Source organism: Sminthopsis crassicaudata, chromosome 5, assembly GCF_048593235.1.
Source record: "Sminthopsis crassicaudata isolate SCR6 chromosome 5, ASM4859323v1, whole genome shotgun sequence".
In the NCBI taxonomy this organism is placed as follows: Eukaryota; Metazoa; Chordata; class Mammalia; order Dasyuromorphia; family Dasyuridae; genus Sminthopsis; species Sminthopsis crassicaudata.
The window spans coordinates 55,804,134-55,821,165 of NC_133621.1; the positions used below are offsets into that span (position 1 = coordinate 55,804,134).

A 17,032-nucleotide genomic window follows, 5' to 3' on the forward strand; every position below is an offset into this window, starting at 1 on the left:
TTTTATTTTTATAATTTCATTTACCTATATCTGAGAGAGGAAAATGGAGGTCCCCCACTTTTATGGTTTTATTATTTCCTCCTATAATTCATTTAACTTTTTCTTTTAAAAATTGGATTTTATGCCATTTGTTTAGTATTACTATTTCTTATTTGATATTTGATATGTATTGTAAAACAAAATAACTCTTGCTCTGACCTTGTCTAAATATTGTACCTTATTTCTCTGTCATGAGGCTTGCTTTATTACCAGACTCCTAAAATCATGTTTGATGTCTGCATTGATCAGTGTTCCTAAATCTGTCAAAGGTACTTGTCTTTACAGTGTTATGCAAAGTAGTCTCCTGATTTTTCTCTGCATAAGTTTGTACAAGTAAGATCTGACTTTCTAATGGAGATGAGAATATATACATATAAGAGTATAGACAATATATCAAATTAATATAATGTTACTTTGGGACATTTCACCTAGTTGCTGAGGAGTTTCTGGGAAAGGAGAAAAAAAAAAGATTTCATGTAGAAAATTATGCTTAAGCCAAATCTTGAAGCCAATGCAAAGCTTCAGAGGGTAGAAATGGAATGTTATATATGTGAGTGAATATAATTGGCCAATATGGTTAAAGTGCATAAAGGGAATAAATAGGAGCCTGAGAAGGTAAAAAGGATAAAGGTCATAAAGAGTTTTAAATATCAAAAACAGTTTATTTGGTCTTAGAGGCAACAGGAAGCCATGGAAATTTATTGATTGCAAGTATGACTCCAATAATAATAACACTAACAGGAATATGAATAAGTTGTATAAAAATCTGTCATCAAAAAATTTATGATTAAAAAAAAAACTGGGATCACTCCCGTACCAAAACAAGAGCAAGTTGGTAGATAACTCAAAAGCTTCTTTTGTAAATTTTGAGTTTTTAGGAGAGTGCAATTAACTGAGCCAGTATGTTGAATAGACCAAATAGTATATAGAATAACATTTAGACCTCTGCCATTTCCCTTTGACTTATGGTAGGAAACACAGCAAAGTTTCTAAAGTTTCTAATCGGACTAGAAAAGACAAAGAAAGTATTTGGAACCAAATGATTTCACAATTACCTAATGAAAACAAAATGCTAAAACAATAGAAGGAACTACAGGACACAACTTTACTGGCTTAAAAGAAATAATCAAATAAGTTTAATCAAGCATGAAAATCCAAAATTTTCACAGTAGAAATTGGATTCTTATAGAGTAGTACTATTTTCTCAAAGCAACTTTCCAATTTTGCTAACCACAAGTGACAAAACCTAGAGATTCACAGATACTAGTTCATTCATGGAGATTCTTTTTTAATGAAAACTGTGGTAATTTGGTTGGGTGACTAGATTACACTACTAGTAAATACACTATAAAGGACTTGTCAAGAAAGATGCTATTGCATCCAGAGAAAGTATGTAAAGAATGATTTTACATATACTTATATATTTATATATGTGCATATGTTTATGTGTATGTATGTATACACATATGTACATACATATTTGTTTATGATTGTAACCATTTCTAGAATGGGGGAAAGAAAGAGGAAATGGACAAAAAAAGAAATTTACATGATAACTTTTATGTATTTAAAATGAATAGCATGTTGTACGTAAGAGATTTATATTTCGGCATGTAATCTTTTTATTATACTATGTTATGAAAATTCTTGTTTTATTCCACAAATAAAAATTAAATAAAAATTTAAAATATATAGAAAGTATTGAAAGAGGAATACTGGTTTTAAAATGATATATTATATCCTAAACCATAGAAATTTCTAAAGCTAGTTATATGAGGAGTCAGATTATTTAGCAAATTACCTCAAAATAAGATTTTCATTATTAATCCTCCATTTCTCCATGAAATTGGCTTGCTGTTAAAGAAGCATAGTTGTAAACTAAGGAGGCAACTCTTGTGAGTCAAATGGTCTTTTCAAACTTCAGAATATCTGATCAACACTCCTTGGGCTTCTTTTCAAGGAATATTTTAAGAAATTTTTATGTAGGTGTAAAGTATGCGCTGAGCTAGAATCTACTCTAACATGCCAGGGATATTTGCCATCACACAGGTTAAAATATTCATCAGGTTAACGTGGAACAGTAGGATCATTAGCATTTGCTTGGCCAAAGTTTCATTCTAAACGTATGTGGAAATATGTGGAGGAAAATAATTCTCAGTCTTATATTTTCTTCTTTTTTTATTCATTAGCTTTATATTAATCTAAAATGTATTTCTACAATCAATTTGAGTATTTTTAAATGTTGTTTGTCACTTCGCTCATATAAATATATGCTTTAAAATATCTTGCCAGAAAATGTCTGAGCCAGACATTGAAAAATGCATTCAATAAGTTTAGTATAAATCTTGCTGTTTTTACTATTCTAATAATAGAATTTTCAAATGAAAAAAAAAAAAAAGTAGGGCTTTCAGAAGAAATTTCCCCAGGAAGAAGGCCAAACATTGTCTGAAAAATAAATTGCAAAGATTTAGAAGGGGGATGGCAAGCAAAGCAAAGGAATAATAAACACTTAGCTGTGTTTTGTTAAATTTCTTGCTTTCTTAAATTTTATCTATATTACTAGGTATACATAATATAGATATATATATTCTAGTCAGTAAGATATAAATTCAAATATGACCTAAGAAAATATTTAGCTATATATATGATCCTAGATAAGTCATTTAATCTTTGTATCAGATTCTTCATATATAAATTAATGATATTACTTTGTTCTCAAGGTTGTTGGAAGGATCAAGTGAGATAATATCTCTATAGTGCTTTGCAAACAGAGTAGCACTGTGTAAATTCTTGTCCATATCATTATTATTAATAATATATAAATAAATACACCTTATAAACATATATAGGTTTATAAATGTAGATATATAACAGAAATTCATACTTTCTTTTTTAAATCACGTTTTTCATTTTTATATTTTGATGTTTGTATTTACTAATAATAGCTAAGTTCACAATAAAGATAAAATTTAAATATAAAAAGAACAATACAAGAATTATCACAAAATCTGATTATTGAAGAAGGTTAAAAATTCTTTATTTATGATGTGTTGTAGAAACTAACCCACTTGATGATGGTGATCATTAAGTTGTATTGGGTATATTATACTATCGTAATCTCATCTCTTGAATATTCATTGATTCTTCAACCTATTATTACTAAATAAAACCTGAAAAAACAAGTTGAAACCAAGTTTTATTATTGGGCAAAATACCATCTGTATCTTTCCACCCTCTTATAGAAAGATTCAGCAACTTGTTGTTTGCTTTGAAAGGTGGCTTATTTTATAAACATTATAATGTGTATCACATTGCAAATCAATTTTAATTTTTTTATTTCCTAGTTAAAAGTAAAACTTTTTAATAATCATTTTAAAACATTATATTCCAAATTCTCTTTTTTCTCTCTAATCATCTACCTCCTTGAGAAGGCAAGCAAGTTTATATTATATCGATTATACATGTGAAGCTAACAAAACATTTCCAAGTTGAAAAAGAAAATGCAAAATGATAAAAAATAAAGTTCATCAATTCTCTTTGCATATGGACTTTTTATTGTAAGTTTTTAATTGTCTTGGATCATCCCCTCAATCAAAGTAGCATTCTTTCACAGTTGATTATCCTTGCAATATTGTTATTATTAATGTGGGTAATGTTCTTCTGGTTCCAATCACTTTACTTTGCATGTCTTCACTTAAGTCTTCTCAGATTTTTCTGAAATCATACTGTTTGTCATTTCTCATATACTAATTATATTCCATCAAAATACTATACCACAACTTGTTCAGACATTCCCAATTGATGATCTTTCCCTCCATTCTTTGCCACCACACACAAAAAAAGCTGCTATAAATATTTTTGTATAAATATATTTTTGGTTTGTTTTTTAAATCTCTTTGGAGAAGGTTAAAAATTCTGTATTATGTATGTATTGTAGAAACCAACTCACTTGATGGTGATAGTTTAGTTGTATCAGGGTATGTTATACTGTCTTAATTTCATCTCTTGAATATTCGTTGATTCTGCAATGTATTATTACTAAACAAAAGCTGAAAAAACAAGTTGAAACCAAGTATTACCATTTCCATAGTTTCCTGCTTTCCTTATAATTTTATCTATATGCATTTTATTTGTGCAATTTTAAAACAATTTCATGTAATTAAAATTCTTCATTTTCTATGCTGTGATGAGCTGTATCTCTTATTTGCTCTAATTCTTCCCTTGTCCATGGATGTGACAGGCATATGCTCCCCTAATTTACTTATGTTATTATTATGCTTTAGAAATCATTTATACATTTTGAGTCATCTTGGTATATAGGGTTATAAGTTTGTCTCTGCCTCAGTTCTGTCAAACTGCTTTCCTGTTTTCCAGAAATGTTTATCAAATGGTAAATTCTTACTCCAAAAGCTTAGAACTTTAGGGTTATGAAGTATAATATTACAATGGTCCTTTACTATTGTATACTCTTTACTCTGCCACTGATTCACTGAAATAGAATCACTCTATTTCTTAGGCAATATCAGATTGTTTGGGTGATTATCACTTAATAAAATATTTTGAATGCTGGACTCAGGCTGCATTCTTTGAAATTTTTTCAATATTTCCCTTCATATTCTTAATCTTTTGTTTTTCCAAATTAATTATGTTACTATTTTTTTCTAGTTGTATGAAATAATTCTTTGGTGGCTTGATTTGTATGGCATTAAATAAATAAAGTAACAGGGAGGATTATCTTTTTTTATTATATTGACTTGGCCTCTCCATGAGCAATGAATTTAATTTTTTAGATTTGTCTTTATTCTCTGGATTTGTATCCTCCCAAATATTTTGTATTGCCTATCATTATTTTAAGTGGGATTTCTTATTCTCTTCTTGATGTGTTTTGTTGGTAGTATATAAAAATATTAATTATTTATGTAAGTTTATTATCAATTTCTTTTTCTTATCTTTTTCGCTGTAGCTAGAATTTCAAGAAAGGTATTGAAAAATAGTGGTAATAAGGGATCTGGCTTCACAGTAATCTTATTGGGAAACTGTCTAGCTTATCTACATTACAGATAAAGTTTGATCTTGGTTTTAGATTGATATTATAATTTTAACAAATATTTCATTAATTCTTTTGTTTTATTGTTTTTAATAGGAATTTTTCTATATTACTTTTCTGCATTAATTTACATAATCATGCTCTTTTTATTGCTTTAGATTTTTGTTGTTGATATTGTCAATTATACTGATAATTTTACTAATATGGAAGCAGAATCATATTTATGTTATAAATCTCAAATTATTGTGTATGAGGTTTGGGCTATATTTCTATAATTTCCTTGTGTGGTATTTTATTTCAATTTTTATTTCTAAATCTTAAAATAATATTCATTTATAAAATTGGCCTCTAGTTTCTTTTTCTGTTTTAGCTTTCCCTGGTAAATGTATCAAAACTATATTTGTATCATAAAATGAATTTCATTGAATTTCTTCTTTACTTATTGTCTCAAATAGTTTTTTTAATATTGGAATTAAGAATTTTATATGTTTAATAAGTAATGGACTATTTGCTGTCTAGAAGAGCTGGGGAGAAAGGGAGGAAAAAAAATTAACACAAGGTTTTGCAAAGGTCAATGTTGAAAACTATGCATATATTTTGAAAATTAAAAAAAAAAAGCTTTGATGAAAATGCTTTTAACACAAAATAAAAATTTGGTAGAATTCACTTGTAAATTCACTTGTAACTGGAGAATTTTTTTATGCATTTCATTGATGTCTTGTTCAAATTCTTTTTTCTAAGATAGAGTTATTTCAGTAGTCTATTTCTCTTCTTTTAACCTGGATTGTGTGTGTACCTATGTATATGTGTGCATGCATATATATTATATATATGGAGAAAGAGAGAGGGGGGAGGGGAAAGGGGGGTTCATTCCTTTCACTTAGATTGTCAGCATATAATTGGGCAAAATAATTCAAAATTATTTGTTCAATTTTCATCTTCATGTTCCCTTCACTTTTTTCATGTTTTATACTGATAATTTGGTTTTCTTCTTTCTTTTTTAAAAATAAAATTAATAGTCAATGCATATTATTTAATAAATCATCTTAGTTTTATTTATTAGCTTGCTTTTTAAATTTACTATCAATTTATTAATTTCTTCTCTAATATTCATGATTTCCATCTTGGTGTTTTTTTTTTTTTTATTGTTCTTTTTCTAGTTGTTGAACTTCTGACTTTTTTTTTTTTTTAACATTTTGTAGTTGTCTTGACTTCCTTGTTTTCTTCTGAGTATGTATCTTGATATAGTAGATTTTTATGGTCAGGATTTTTTTTAAACGTTTACTCGGTTTTTTTATCCCATTTTTTGATTTACAGATTTATGTTCATATTGGGATTTTTTTCAACATGGGAGTGGAATGGTAGCTACTATTTTAAGATTCAGGCTTTTTGTATTAATATTTTCAAAGTTAGTTCTTGGTATTTGAAAATACTTGATGCTTCAAATGTGGTATGGTATAGGGAGAGATGGCCTGTACTCTGCTCCTTACTTCACCAAGTCTTTGATACTACAGAATTGCAATTATTTGATACTTCAGAATTGCAATTGATACTGTTTTTCAAGACTCCTTTGCTTTTAGGAGAGGTAATAATATTGTTCTTCAAGGTCGCTGATCCCTTGGGGTCAGAAATGATACTTCCCCTAAAATTATCTACTCCCTCACTGAATGTGTTCCTCTCCCCTTTTGATCCAGAAGTGGACATAGGCAATGGAACTGCCCAATATTTACACCTTAGTGATCCTACTCCATCTTTCTCAAAAGCATTCATCTATGTCTTTGAATCATGACCTAGAAGTGAAAACAGGCAATGTATTGCCAAAAAGCTTCATGTTCTGCATCCATTGCTAGCAAAAGAGATACCCTGTTTTTCTGACAAGTTTCCAGTTCCTCTCAACATCTCTGACTTAAAAGTGATGAGGAATAAATGAGGAGGAGTAAACTGTGGTCTAAACAAAGATGGGCCAGTTCCTTTTCTCTCTCTCCTTCCTTCCCCAAAGTAACCAATGGCGGGTTCAGCAGCAAAGGAATTTGCTACTTAATGCTGTATGGAAACATAGTCTTTATTGATTAGAATGGAAACACCGGAGAGCCTGTGGGCAAATTGGCTGCATGGTACAAGGCCATTTGCAAAGAGAAGATTCCCTTTCTCTCTTTTATGCAGTGATGTAAATAAGATAAGGACTCTTTTGTTATCTTTTGGGGACAGACAGAAGTCTCTTCCCAAAAAGGAATTTCCTGATGCCATTTGGTCTATCTGAGCAGATTAGAATGGGGGGGCTGTAAAACCCTGGCCAGCTCACATAGCCCAAACTAGTTTGACCAGATCAAAGTCCAAGTCCCAAAAGAAGTTGGAGATCAAACAAGGAATACCAAAGGGCTACCGCCCTCAACAAAAGCATCCAAAGTTGCTACTTCTTTTGTCCATGCCATTTTTTTTTTTTGTCCAGGTAGGCTCTCTGCTATCATTCATATCTGTCACAGTTCTCTCTTTCCAACCTCTTAAATTGTTTTGGGAGAACATCTCACACTGAATTTTTGTTGGCTCTGACCCTCCATTATTTGGTTTAAGACCTTATTTTGAAGTTGGAGGGAAGTACTGACTGCTTTCTCTACTCTTTGCTTGGCTGCACCTCCAGAAGTCTGCCAGACTCATCTTCATGAAAATTCAGGTTATTTGTAGCAATCAAATCTATTTTAGAAGAGAAAAAGACTTAACACAGAGTGACTTCCTGAAGGTAACCAGACTTTAAACTCATATTCTAGAGGCCACTTAAAAAGCAATTCTTTTTTTTTTTTTTTTTTTTAAATTTTTTTTATTATATATATATATATATTTTATAATATTATCCCTTGTATTCATTTTTCCAAATTACCCCCCCTCCCTCTATTCCCTCCCCCCGACGACAGGCAATACCATACATTTTACATGTGTTACAATATAGTCTAAGTACAATACATGTGTGTGAATATCATTTTCTTGTTGCACAATAAACATTAGAATCCGAAGGTACATGCAACCTGGGCAGACAGATTGTAGTGCTAACAATTTACATTCCCCTCCCAGTGTTTCTTCTCTGGGTGTATCTACCTCTGTCCATCATTGATCAACTGGAAGTGAGTTGGATCTTCTTTATGTTGAAGATTTCCACTTCCATCAGAATACATCCTCATACAGTATTGTTGTTGAAGTGTACAGTGATCTTCTGGTTCTGCTCATTTCACTCAGCATCAGTTGATTTAAGTCTCTCCAGGCCTCTCTGTATTCCTCCTGCTGGTCATTTCTTACCGAGCAATAATATTCCATAACTTTCATATACCACAATTTACCCAACCATTCTCCAACTGATGGACATCCATTCATCTTCCAGTTTCTAGCTACAACAAAAAGAGCTGCCACAAACATTTTGGCACATATATGTCTCTTTCCGCTCTTTAGTATTTCTTTGGGATATAAGCCCAGTAGTAGCGCTGCTGGGTCAAAGGGTATGCACAGTTTGATAACTTTTTGGGCATAATTCCAGATTGCTCTCCAGAATGGCTGGATTCTTTCACAACTCCACCAGCAATGTATTAGTGTCCCAATTTCCCCACATCCCCTCCAACATTTGTCATTATTTGTTCCTGTCATCTTAGCCAATCTGACAGGTGTGTAGTGGTATCTCAGAGTGGTCTTAATTTGCATTTCTCTGATCAGTAGTGATTTGGAACACTCTTTCATATGAGTGGATATAGTTTCAATTTCTTCCTCTGAGAATTGTCTGTTCATATCCTTTGACCATTTATCAATTGGAGAATGGTTCGGTTTCTTATAAATTATGGTCAGTTCTCTATATATTTTGGAAATGAGACCTTTGTCAGAACCTTTGTTTTTAAAAATATTTTCCCAATTTGTTACTTCCCTTCTAATCTTGTTTTCATTAGTATTATTTGTACAGAAACTTTTTAGTTTGATGTAATCAAAATCTTCTATTTTGTGATCAATAATGATCTCTAGTTCTCCTCTGGTCATAAATTCCTTCCTCCTCCACAAGTCTGAGAGGTAGATTATCCTCTGTTCCTCTAATCTATTTATTATCTCCGTCTTTATGCCTAAATCATGGACCCATTTTGATCTTATCTTGGTATATGGTGTTAAGTGTGGATCCATATCTAATTTCTGCCATACTAATTTCCAGTTTTCCCAACAGTTTTTTCCGAATAATGAATTTTTATCCCTAATGTTGGAATCTTTGGGTTTGTCAAAGATTAGATTGCTATAGATGTACCCTTTTTTGTCCTTTGTATCTAATCTGTTCCACTGATCTACCGGTCTATTTCTTAGCCAATACCAAATGGTTTTGGTGACTGCTGCTATATAATATAGCTTTAGATCAGGTACACTTAGACCACCTTCCTCTGAGTTTTTTTTCATTAGTTCCCTTGCAATTCTTGACCTTTTATTCTTCCATATGAATTTTGTTGTTATTTTTTCTAGGTCATTAAAATAGTTTCTTGGGAGTCTGATTGGTATAGCACTAAATAAATAGATTAGTTTGGGGAGTATTGTCATCTTTATTATATTCGCTCGGCCTATCCAAGAGCACTGAATGTCTTTCCAATTATTTAAATCTGATTTTATTTTTGTGGCAAGTGTTTTGTAATTTTTTTCATATAATTCCTGACTTTTCTTTGGTAGATGGATTCCCAAATATTTTATACTCTCAACATTTGTTTGGAATGGAATTTCTCTTTGTATCTCTTGCTGTTGCATTTTGTTAGTGATATATAAAAATGCCGAGGATTTATGTGGATTTATTTTGTATCCTGCCACTTTGCTGAAATTTTGAATTATTTCTAGTAGCTTTTTAGCAGAGTCTTTGGGGTTCTCTAAGTATACCATCATGTCATCTGCAAAAAGTGATAGTTTAATTTCCTCATTTCCTACTCTAATTCCTTGAATCTCTTTCTCGGCTCTTATTGCCGAGGCTAGCGTTTCTAGTACTATATTGAATAGTAATGGTGATAGTGGGCAACCTTGTTTCACTCCTGATCTTACTGGGAAAGGTTGCAGTTTATTTCTATTGCATATTATGCTTACTGACGGTCTTAAATATATACTCCTGATTATTCTAAGGAATAATCCATTTATTCCTATACTCTCAAGAGTTTTTAGTAGGAATGGATGTTGGATTTTGTCAAATGCTTTTTCTGCATCTATTGAGATGATCATATGGTTCTTATTAATTTGATTATTAATATGGTCAATTATATTAATAGTTTTCCTAATATTAAACCAGCCCTGCATTCCTGGAATAAATCCTACTTGATCATAGTGTATTATCTTGGAGATGATTTTCTGAAGTCTTTTTGCTAATATCTTATTTAAGATTTTAGCATCAATATTCATTAAGGAGATTGGTCTATAATTTTCTTTCTCAGTTTTCGATCTACCAGGTTTAGGTATCAGTACCATGTCTGTGTCATAAAAGGAATTTGGTAGGACTCCTTCATCCCCTATTTTTTCAAATAACTTATATAACATTGGGGCTAATTGTTCTTTAAATGTTTGGTAGAATTCACATGTGAATCCATCTGGCCCTGGGGATTTTTTCCTGGGGAGTTGATTAATAGCTTGTTCTATTTCTTTTTCTGAAATGGGACTATTTAAGCAATTTATCTCCTCCTCTGTTAATCTAGGGAGCCTATATTTTTGGAGGAAGTCATCCATTTCACTTAAGTTATCAAATTTATTGGCATAAAGTTGGGCAAAGTAACTCCTTATTATTTCTCTAATTTCCTCTTCATTGGTGGAAAGATCCCCCTTTTCATTTGTAAGACTATCAATTTGATTTTCCTCTTTCTTTTTTTTGATTAAATTTACCAAAGGTTTATCTATTTTATTGGCTTTTTCATAAAACCAACTCTTGGTTTTATTTATTAATTCAATAGTTTTTTTACTTTCAATTTTATTGATTTCTCCTTTTAATTTTTGTATTTCGAGTTTAATTTTTGGTTGGGGGTAAAAAGCAATTCTTAACTAATTGTTTTACCTTATTTAATTTTTAGGATTTAACATCCCTGTAGACCAACAAGAATAGTTTCCTTGTTGGTTCTGTGCATGTACTATATAAGAATCCATACTATTTTATACTATATCTGTTCTATATATTTTCACCCATTTTTATAATTTCTGGCATAAAATATAGTCAGTTTTCTAAGCTATTTTCCATTTCATACTTGCTGGAAACACATTTTTTCCTGTCATTTTATAATACTTCAAGAATATTTTATACCCAATATGTAATTTTTTTCCCATAAAGATGTCATGCCATAATACATATACAGATTCCCCATGTGACTGTTTGGGCAACATCAACCATCAGATCATCTGCTAAGATATTTGTCTTGAGTTTTTGGAATTTTGCAGATCATTAACTTTAGATAGTAATTTAGAAAAGCATTCTTGAATTCGTTCTCTACAACTGTGAAGTTTTTGTATATGTCTGTGCATCTGTGCCTTTGTGGGTTTTTTAAAGACATAGTAATAGCATTTACTCATAAGTTTCATTAACATATGTCAACTAATTTTAAACTAAAGAAAATATGATTTATATTTTTAATCCATGTTAATTTCTTCATGATAGGGATTGTTGTAAAGAGGCATGAATAGAAAAGGCATCTAAAAATTAGGAAGATTTGGATTCAAGTCTTATCTTTGTCATATATTACTGAGTGATTCTGAACAAATCTCTTATCCATTCAGGGCTCTATGAAACTCTCTAGACAAAGTTATACAATAATTGCTCATCCATATGTTAGCTTTGGTAGGAGGGTTTTCCTTCCCTGGAGTTCTATATTCCCATTAAAAGGCAGATACATTTATATACATATATAAGTATAAATATCTGTGCACATATAAACATGTGCCTATAAGAGAGACAAAGAGAAAGAAAAATAGAGAGAGCAAAAGGCAGGGGGAGGAAAAATTGAGAAGGAGGAGGAGAAAGAGATTGAAAGAAAGAAGGAAAAGGTATATTTTCTGAATTCCCCTTGTAAATCACATTTTCTTTGATAAATGGTACTGTTTCTGAAGTTCTTTTTTTAATATCCATCCAAATAACATCAATTAATTCAACTCATGGGCTTATTAAAAACCTGATATTAACAAAAAGCCCTGTATTATGGTCTCCCTGCTCTCCAGGAGTTGACATTGTCAAGTTTGAAGGGCTAGAAGGAATACAATCTGTGAAATGAACAATAAATATAAAATTATTTGACAAGAGATAAAAGACAAACAATAACAATTATAACAACAGATTTATATAGAATCTTAAGATTTGCTAAATGTTTTATTAATATCTCATTTGATCCTTATAATAATCATGAGAAGTCTTCCTATATTATTTATAGGAAAATTGAAACCAACAGAAGTTTAGTATCTAGGTTCACACAACTAGCAAGTGTCTGAACCTAGTTTTGAATTCAGATGTTTTCACCTCTTTCTGTCTCTGGTATTCTATCCCTTTGTACCATCTAGATGTTTGGATGAAGTTCAGCCCAGATGCTGTCTTTAGTATAAAGTATAAAGCACCTGGGCTGAAATTTATGAGAATGAGACTTACAGATTAAGAAAGCATACCTTCCAGGACTGGGAAATAACTTGTTCAAAATCATGGAAGTAGGATATGAAATGCTGAGTTTGAAGAATGTCTAGAAGTCGGTCCAGTTTGGCTGGAATGTGGAATACATAAAAGCAGGGGAGAGGTCAATATGAAATGTCTGGAAGGAAGGTTAGAGCTAGTTTGGATTGTGGGTGATATTAAATGCTAGTGTGAGGAGTCTGTATTTTATCTTAGCAGTAACAGGAAACCACTGAAGATTTTTACATGTGTATTAGGATGATTATTTTGGCAGCTCTGTATGAAATGGTTTAGAAAAAAAGTAAACTGGGATTGGAAATTCATAATAAAACTAGTCTAGGATAGAGTTGGTATGGGCCTGATATAAGAGGAAGGGTAAAGGAGTAAATAAACAGGAAGATAAGTGTGATCTTGTGGAAGTGAAATGATTAAGATATACTTTTATATTGGATTTAGGATGTGGGAAAGAATGAAGAGTCAAGTATAACCCTAAGAAATTGGGTGACTAAGATAGGGCTGATGTCCTCGATAGAAACAAGAATATTTAAAGGAGGGTCAGTTGAAGTTGTGAAAAAGGTGCTGAATTCTCTTTTGAGCATGTCATCTAATAGATTAGGGCATATTAACAAAATGTAATGGTGACAACATAATGAATGGCACTTTGTGTCATATTCTCATTCATTACAAGGTTTAATCAAATAAGACTGTTTTATCATTCTCATACTATAGAAGAATTATTCATGAAAATCATAGTAAAGGCTGAATCTGAAACCCGAGTAAGTCCCTGAAGGCAATAACTTAAAGATTCGACTTCATTAATTGAAATAGACATATCCTCTCTAAGTCAATGTGTCTTTGTATTTCTGTATATCTCCTATGTGTTTTCTAGATTGATTTGCTTCAAATCAAACAATTTTCTCTTAGAGATGCTTTCAAATCATATGTTAATTCATTAATGTGTACTCACAAATTGCTGAATGGTCAAGATGGAGTCTAAAATTTGGTTTTTTATTGTTCAGTTATTTTCAATTGTGTCCAACTTTTTCTGATAAGATTTGGGTGGTTTTGTTTGGTTTTGTTTTTGTTTTTTTGGCAAAGATACTTGAGTGATTTGTCATTTCCTTCTCCAACTCATTTCACAAATGAGGAAACTGAGGAAAACAAGATTAAATTATTACCCCATGTACGCAAAGCTACCAAGGGTCTGAACTCAAATTTGAGCTCATGAACTGGATAGAGGCACATCAGGGCACACTAACCAGATGAATCTATGTTTTACAAGTGTTTGAAGAGGATAATTGAAGTTACTTTACACTAGTAGGTCTGCATCACAATTAAAATTATGATCATACCAGAGCTTGGTGCAAGCTTCTGCAATTTGCACAGGAAAAGCTTTCAAACTATTAACAGACTAACCCATCTAGTATAAAATTTTATTCTGCCAATCTATATGTTGATGGATGGAAACCTGCTTTCCCTGCTGTATGATTCTTTAAGAGGATATCTTGGAGGTACAGAGAATATTTCTTGGGGTTTTTTTTTTTTTTTTTTGGTCTTTTTTTTTTTTTATTCTTACATTTCCTTTCTAGAGTTCCCTGTCACTAGTTGCCTTATGCATCAGATTAAAGGGGAACCTGACAGGTTTTCTCATTATAATTTGTTCAATTGGTTCTGTCATGCCCCACTCTTTGTGATTCCATTTGGATTTTCTTGGCATAAAACTGGAATGGTTTGCTATTCTAATTATAAATCTTTTGATGAACCCAGTATATGGTTAGAATAGCAGCTTCTTTGGTTATGAATGTCTTAACCTTACTTTACAATTCTATATTCTGTTTACCTTCTGCTCTCTTTGAGGTCATATAGAATCCTAAGTCTAAATCTGGAAAAGTAATTTTTGCATCCATAAGTTACAGATAGTCTTTAGTTTTGTCATGTCTTGGATACCTCTGGTAGCCTGAGAAATTCTATGGAACTCTTTTTAGCATGGCTTTAAATGTATAAAGTCAAACATAAAAGATTGCAAAAAAACTCAATTATAATGAAATGCAATTATCAAAATATAATTTTAAATGTTCCTGAAGCCAGAGTTCATAAACCCCTTGATCTAGTAAGTCTAATTCCCTGATTTTTTTTTCCTTGATGGGGAAACAAGGGCCACAAAGTTTAAATGACTTGCCAAGGCCACATAAATTTTAAGTATCTCTGGGTGAACCATGAACCTTTTTCATGTATTTCCAAAGCCTGTGGTTTTCCACTATAATGTCTTTCAAAGTTACTGATAGTATCAAACTGGGAATTTATGCTCTTCTAAATAGATTTCTTTGTAAGTACCACTGATGCATTTTAAAAACTCATCAGCTGCTCCTCATGGCATGGCCAATCATTGCCACTAGGTCACTAAATTAGGACCTTTATACCACAGAATTCCAAATTTGAAGCATTTTGTGAAAAAGTGAAACAGAAAATCACATTTTCTACTCAATTGGTGTGCTTCAAGAGTTCAGAAAGTAAAGCTTTAGGTGCTTTGTAAAAATAGCTGTCATCACTTTCCCCCCAAGATGCATTTTCCTGGACAATTGCCACCTTTCTATTAGGAGAAAGTGAGTCATTAAATACATATTTATTAAATGTATGCTGTGTGCCAAGCACTGTGCTAAGTGCTAAGTGATAAGGAAGATGAGAAGGAAGAAAGAACTGAAAAGAAAAAGGCTTCAAATTAACAAATTGAGTTCTTTCCTGATTTATAACTTGAAAAGTCCTCTTGTTCATCAATGCAAGAATTCTTTCCACTCAGATTACATATAAAAAACAAAAACCTTTGATATCTCTTAGGGTAGATTTTAAGAATTTTTGTGGCCAAAACCAAAAATCTTTATCCAGGGGCTGATTGGTGTCTTGATGACCAGTGTCTCTGAGAATAGTTAGGATAGGGTTGATAACTAATGTTTCTAGGTCTTTTGGAGCTTAAATAGGACCTGTAAGACTTTTGTTTTTGACCAGCATATAGATTTAAAGTACCTAGGATCCCTTTCACACCACAATGAAGTATCAGAGAAGCCCTTCAGGAGAGCAACTAAAACACATAGATCATAATTTAAATGGTTAATGTGCCAAAGTATTGGCCCAAGAAAGAAAAATCTCCAAGTTATTATAATAATGATATTTATTCACTACTTCAGTTAGCTGTTACAGATACAATTAGAGCAAAGTAAACTAGCTGTAATGGTCCCTCTTGAGAAAAAAAAATGATAGGTCTAGAATTTTCTGTTAACAAGTCAGCTGTAGCTCATTCCACCTCAGTTAAATCACATTCATTCATACGATGGCACAATATCTATGACAAAAGAGCAAGTAGAGAACAGCAAGCAAAGGAGAACAGACTAATAAATTATTAGGTGAAGTCTCAATAAAATATTTGGAGGAAAATTCTGCAAAGCAGCAAGATTAAAGTGCCATTAGGGCCATAAAATGTAAAACATACTATAATAAATATGTCTTCCACAGCTACATTGAATTTGAGAATTAAATATGTATATTTCAGAAACTTAGTCTGCGTCATATCCATATTTGTTGAAGGCCTGTAATTTGAAAGTTAATGTGTTGAAGAAAATAAAAGAGACATGTTGCTTGTATTCTTTCCAATTGGAAAAACACAAAAGAATTTAAAGAATTCCTGAGAAGTGATGAGAGAATAATAAGTTTATGCTTAAGTGATAAGGAGTGGCTTTTTTGAAGAAGTGGCATTTGTGCTAGAACTGGATGTGGTCTGAGGAAGAAAAATGTCATGTCAGGTCTAGAAAACTCATGTGAGATTATGGCTTTTTATATCCTACAGTGATATGAATAGAAAGGATCTTACCAACTTCTTTCCAATTATAAATTCCTGTATCACTAAGAATGCTTTTGTCTGTGAAATGGATGCATTTCATTTAATACAGATCTGAATCCCAAAAATGAGATCATCATAGTATGGATTATTTAGTGGAAATATGCCCATATTCATTTCAAGGGACAGGGAAACTTAGTATGCAAATGTGAGAATATCACATCTCATTGACCATATGGGATTTAAATAAGCATTAGAAATCAGACTTAAAGCATAGTAATATTGTTTAGACCAAGAATTTACTGATGAGTGTTAACTGCAATAATGGATCCATCAAGAGAATAACCAATCACTCTGAAAAATTTACACAATTCTAGACTTTTCTAATTGTATATTCTCTAGAAAAAATCTTCTAATATGCTAAAGTGGGAAAATTTTAAAATAAATTATTTACCATTTCTTTTTCTCCTTTCTCCCTCTTATTCTCTTCTGTGTT

The 17,032-nt window shown here is 31.6% G+C and overlaps 1 protein-coding gene and 1 long non-coding RNA gene across 4 annotated transcripts in view; one reads left to right on the forward strand and one right to left on the reverse strand.

The window, feature by feature from the left end:
• The window catches only part of PLXDC2 (plexin domain containing 2), a 463,969-nt gene that overhangs the window by 402,217 nt on the left and 44,720 nt on the right, over positions 1-17,032 (forward strand). The window lies entirely within an intron of this gene.
• LOC141542423 (uncharacterized) overlaps positions 3,049-17,032 on the reverse strand; it is a 123,885-nt gene continuing 109,901 nt past the window's right edge. Inside the window, exons 5-8 of one of the 2 annotated variants that reach the window (XR_012482146.1) lie at positions 12,707-12,798; positions 7,690-7,777; positions 3,989-4,088; positions 3,049-3,209 (exon numbers count right to left, since the gene is read on the reverse strand). This is a non-coding gene — a long non-coding RNA (uncharacterized LOC141542423). The remainder of the gene's footprint in view (positions 3,210-3,988; positions 4,089-7,689; positions 7,778-12,706; positions 12,799-17,032) is intronic. The other variant, XR_012482147.1, reaches the window with a different exon arrangement.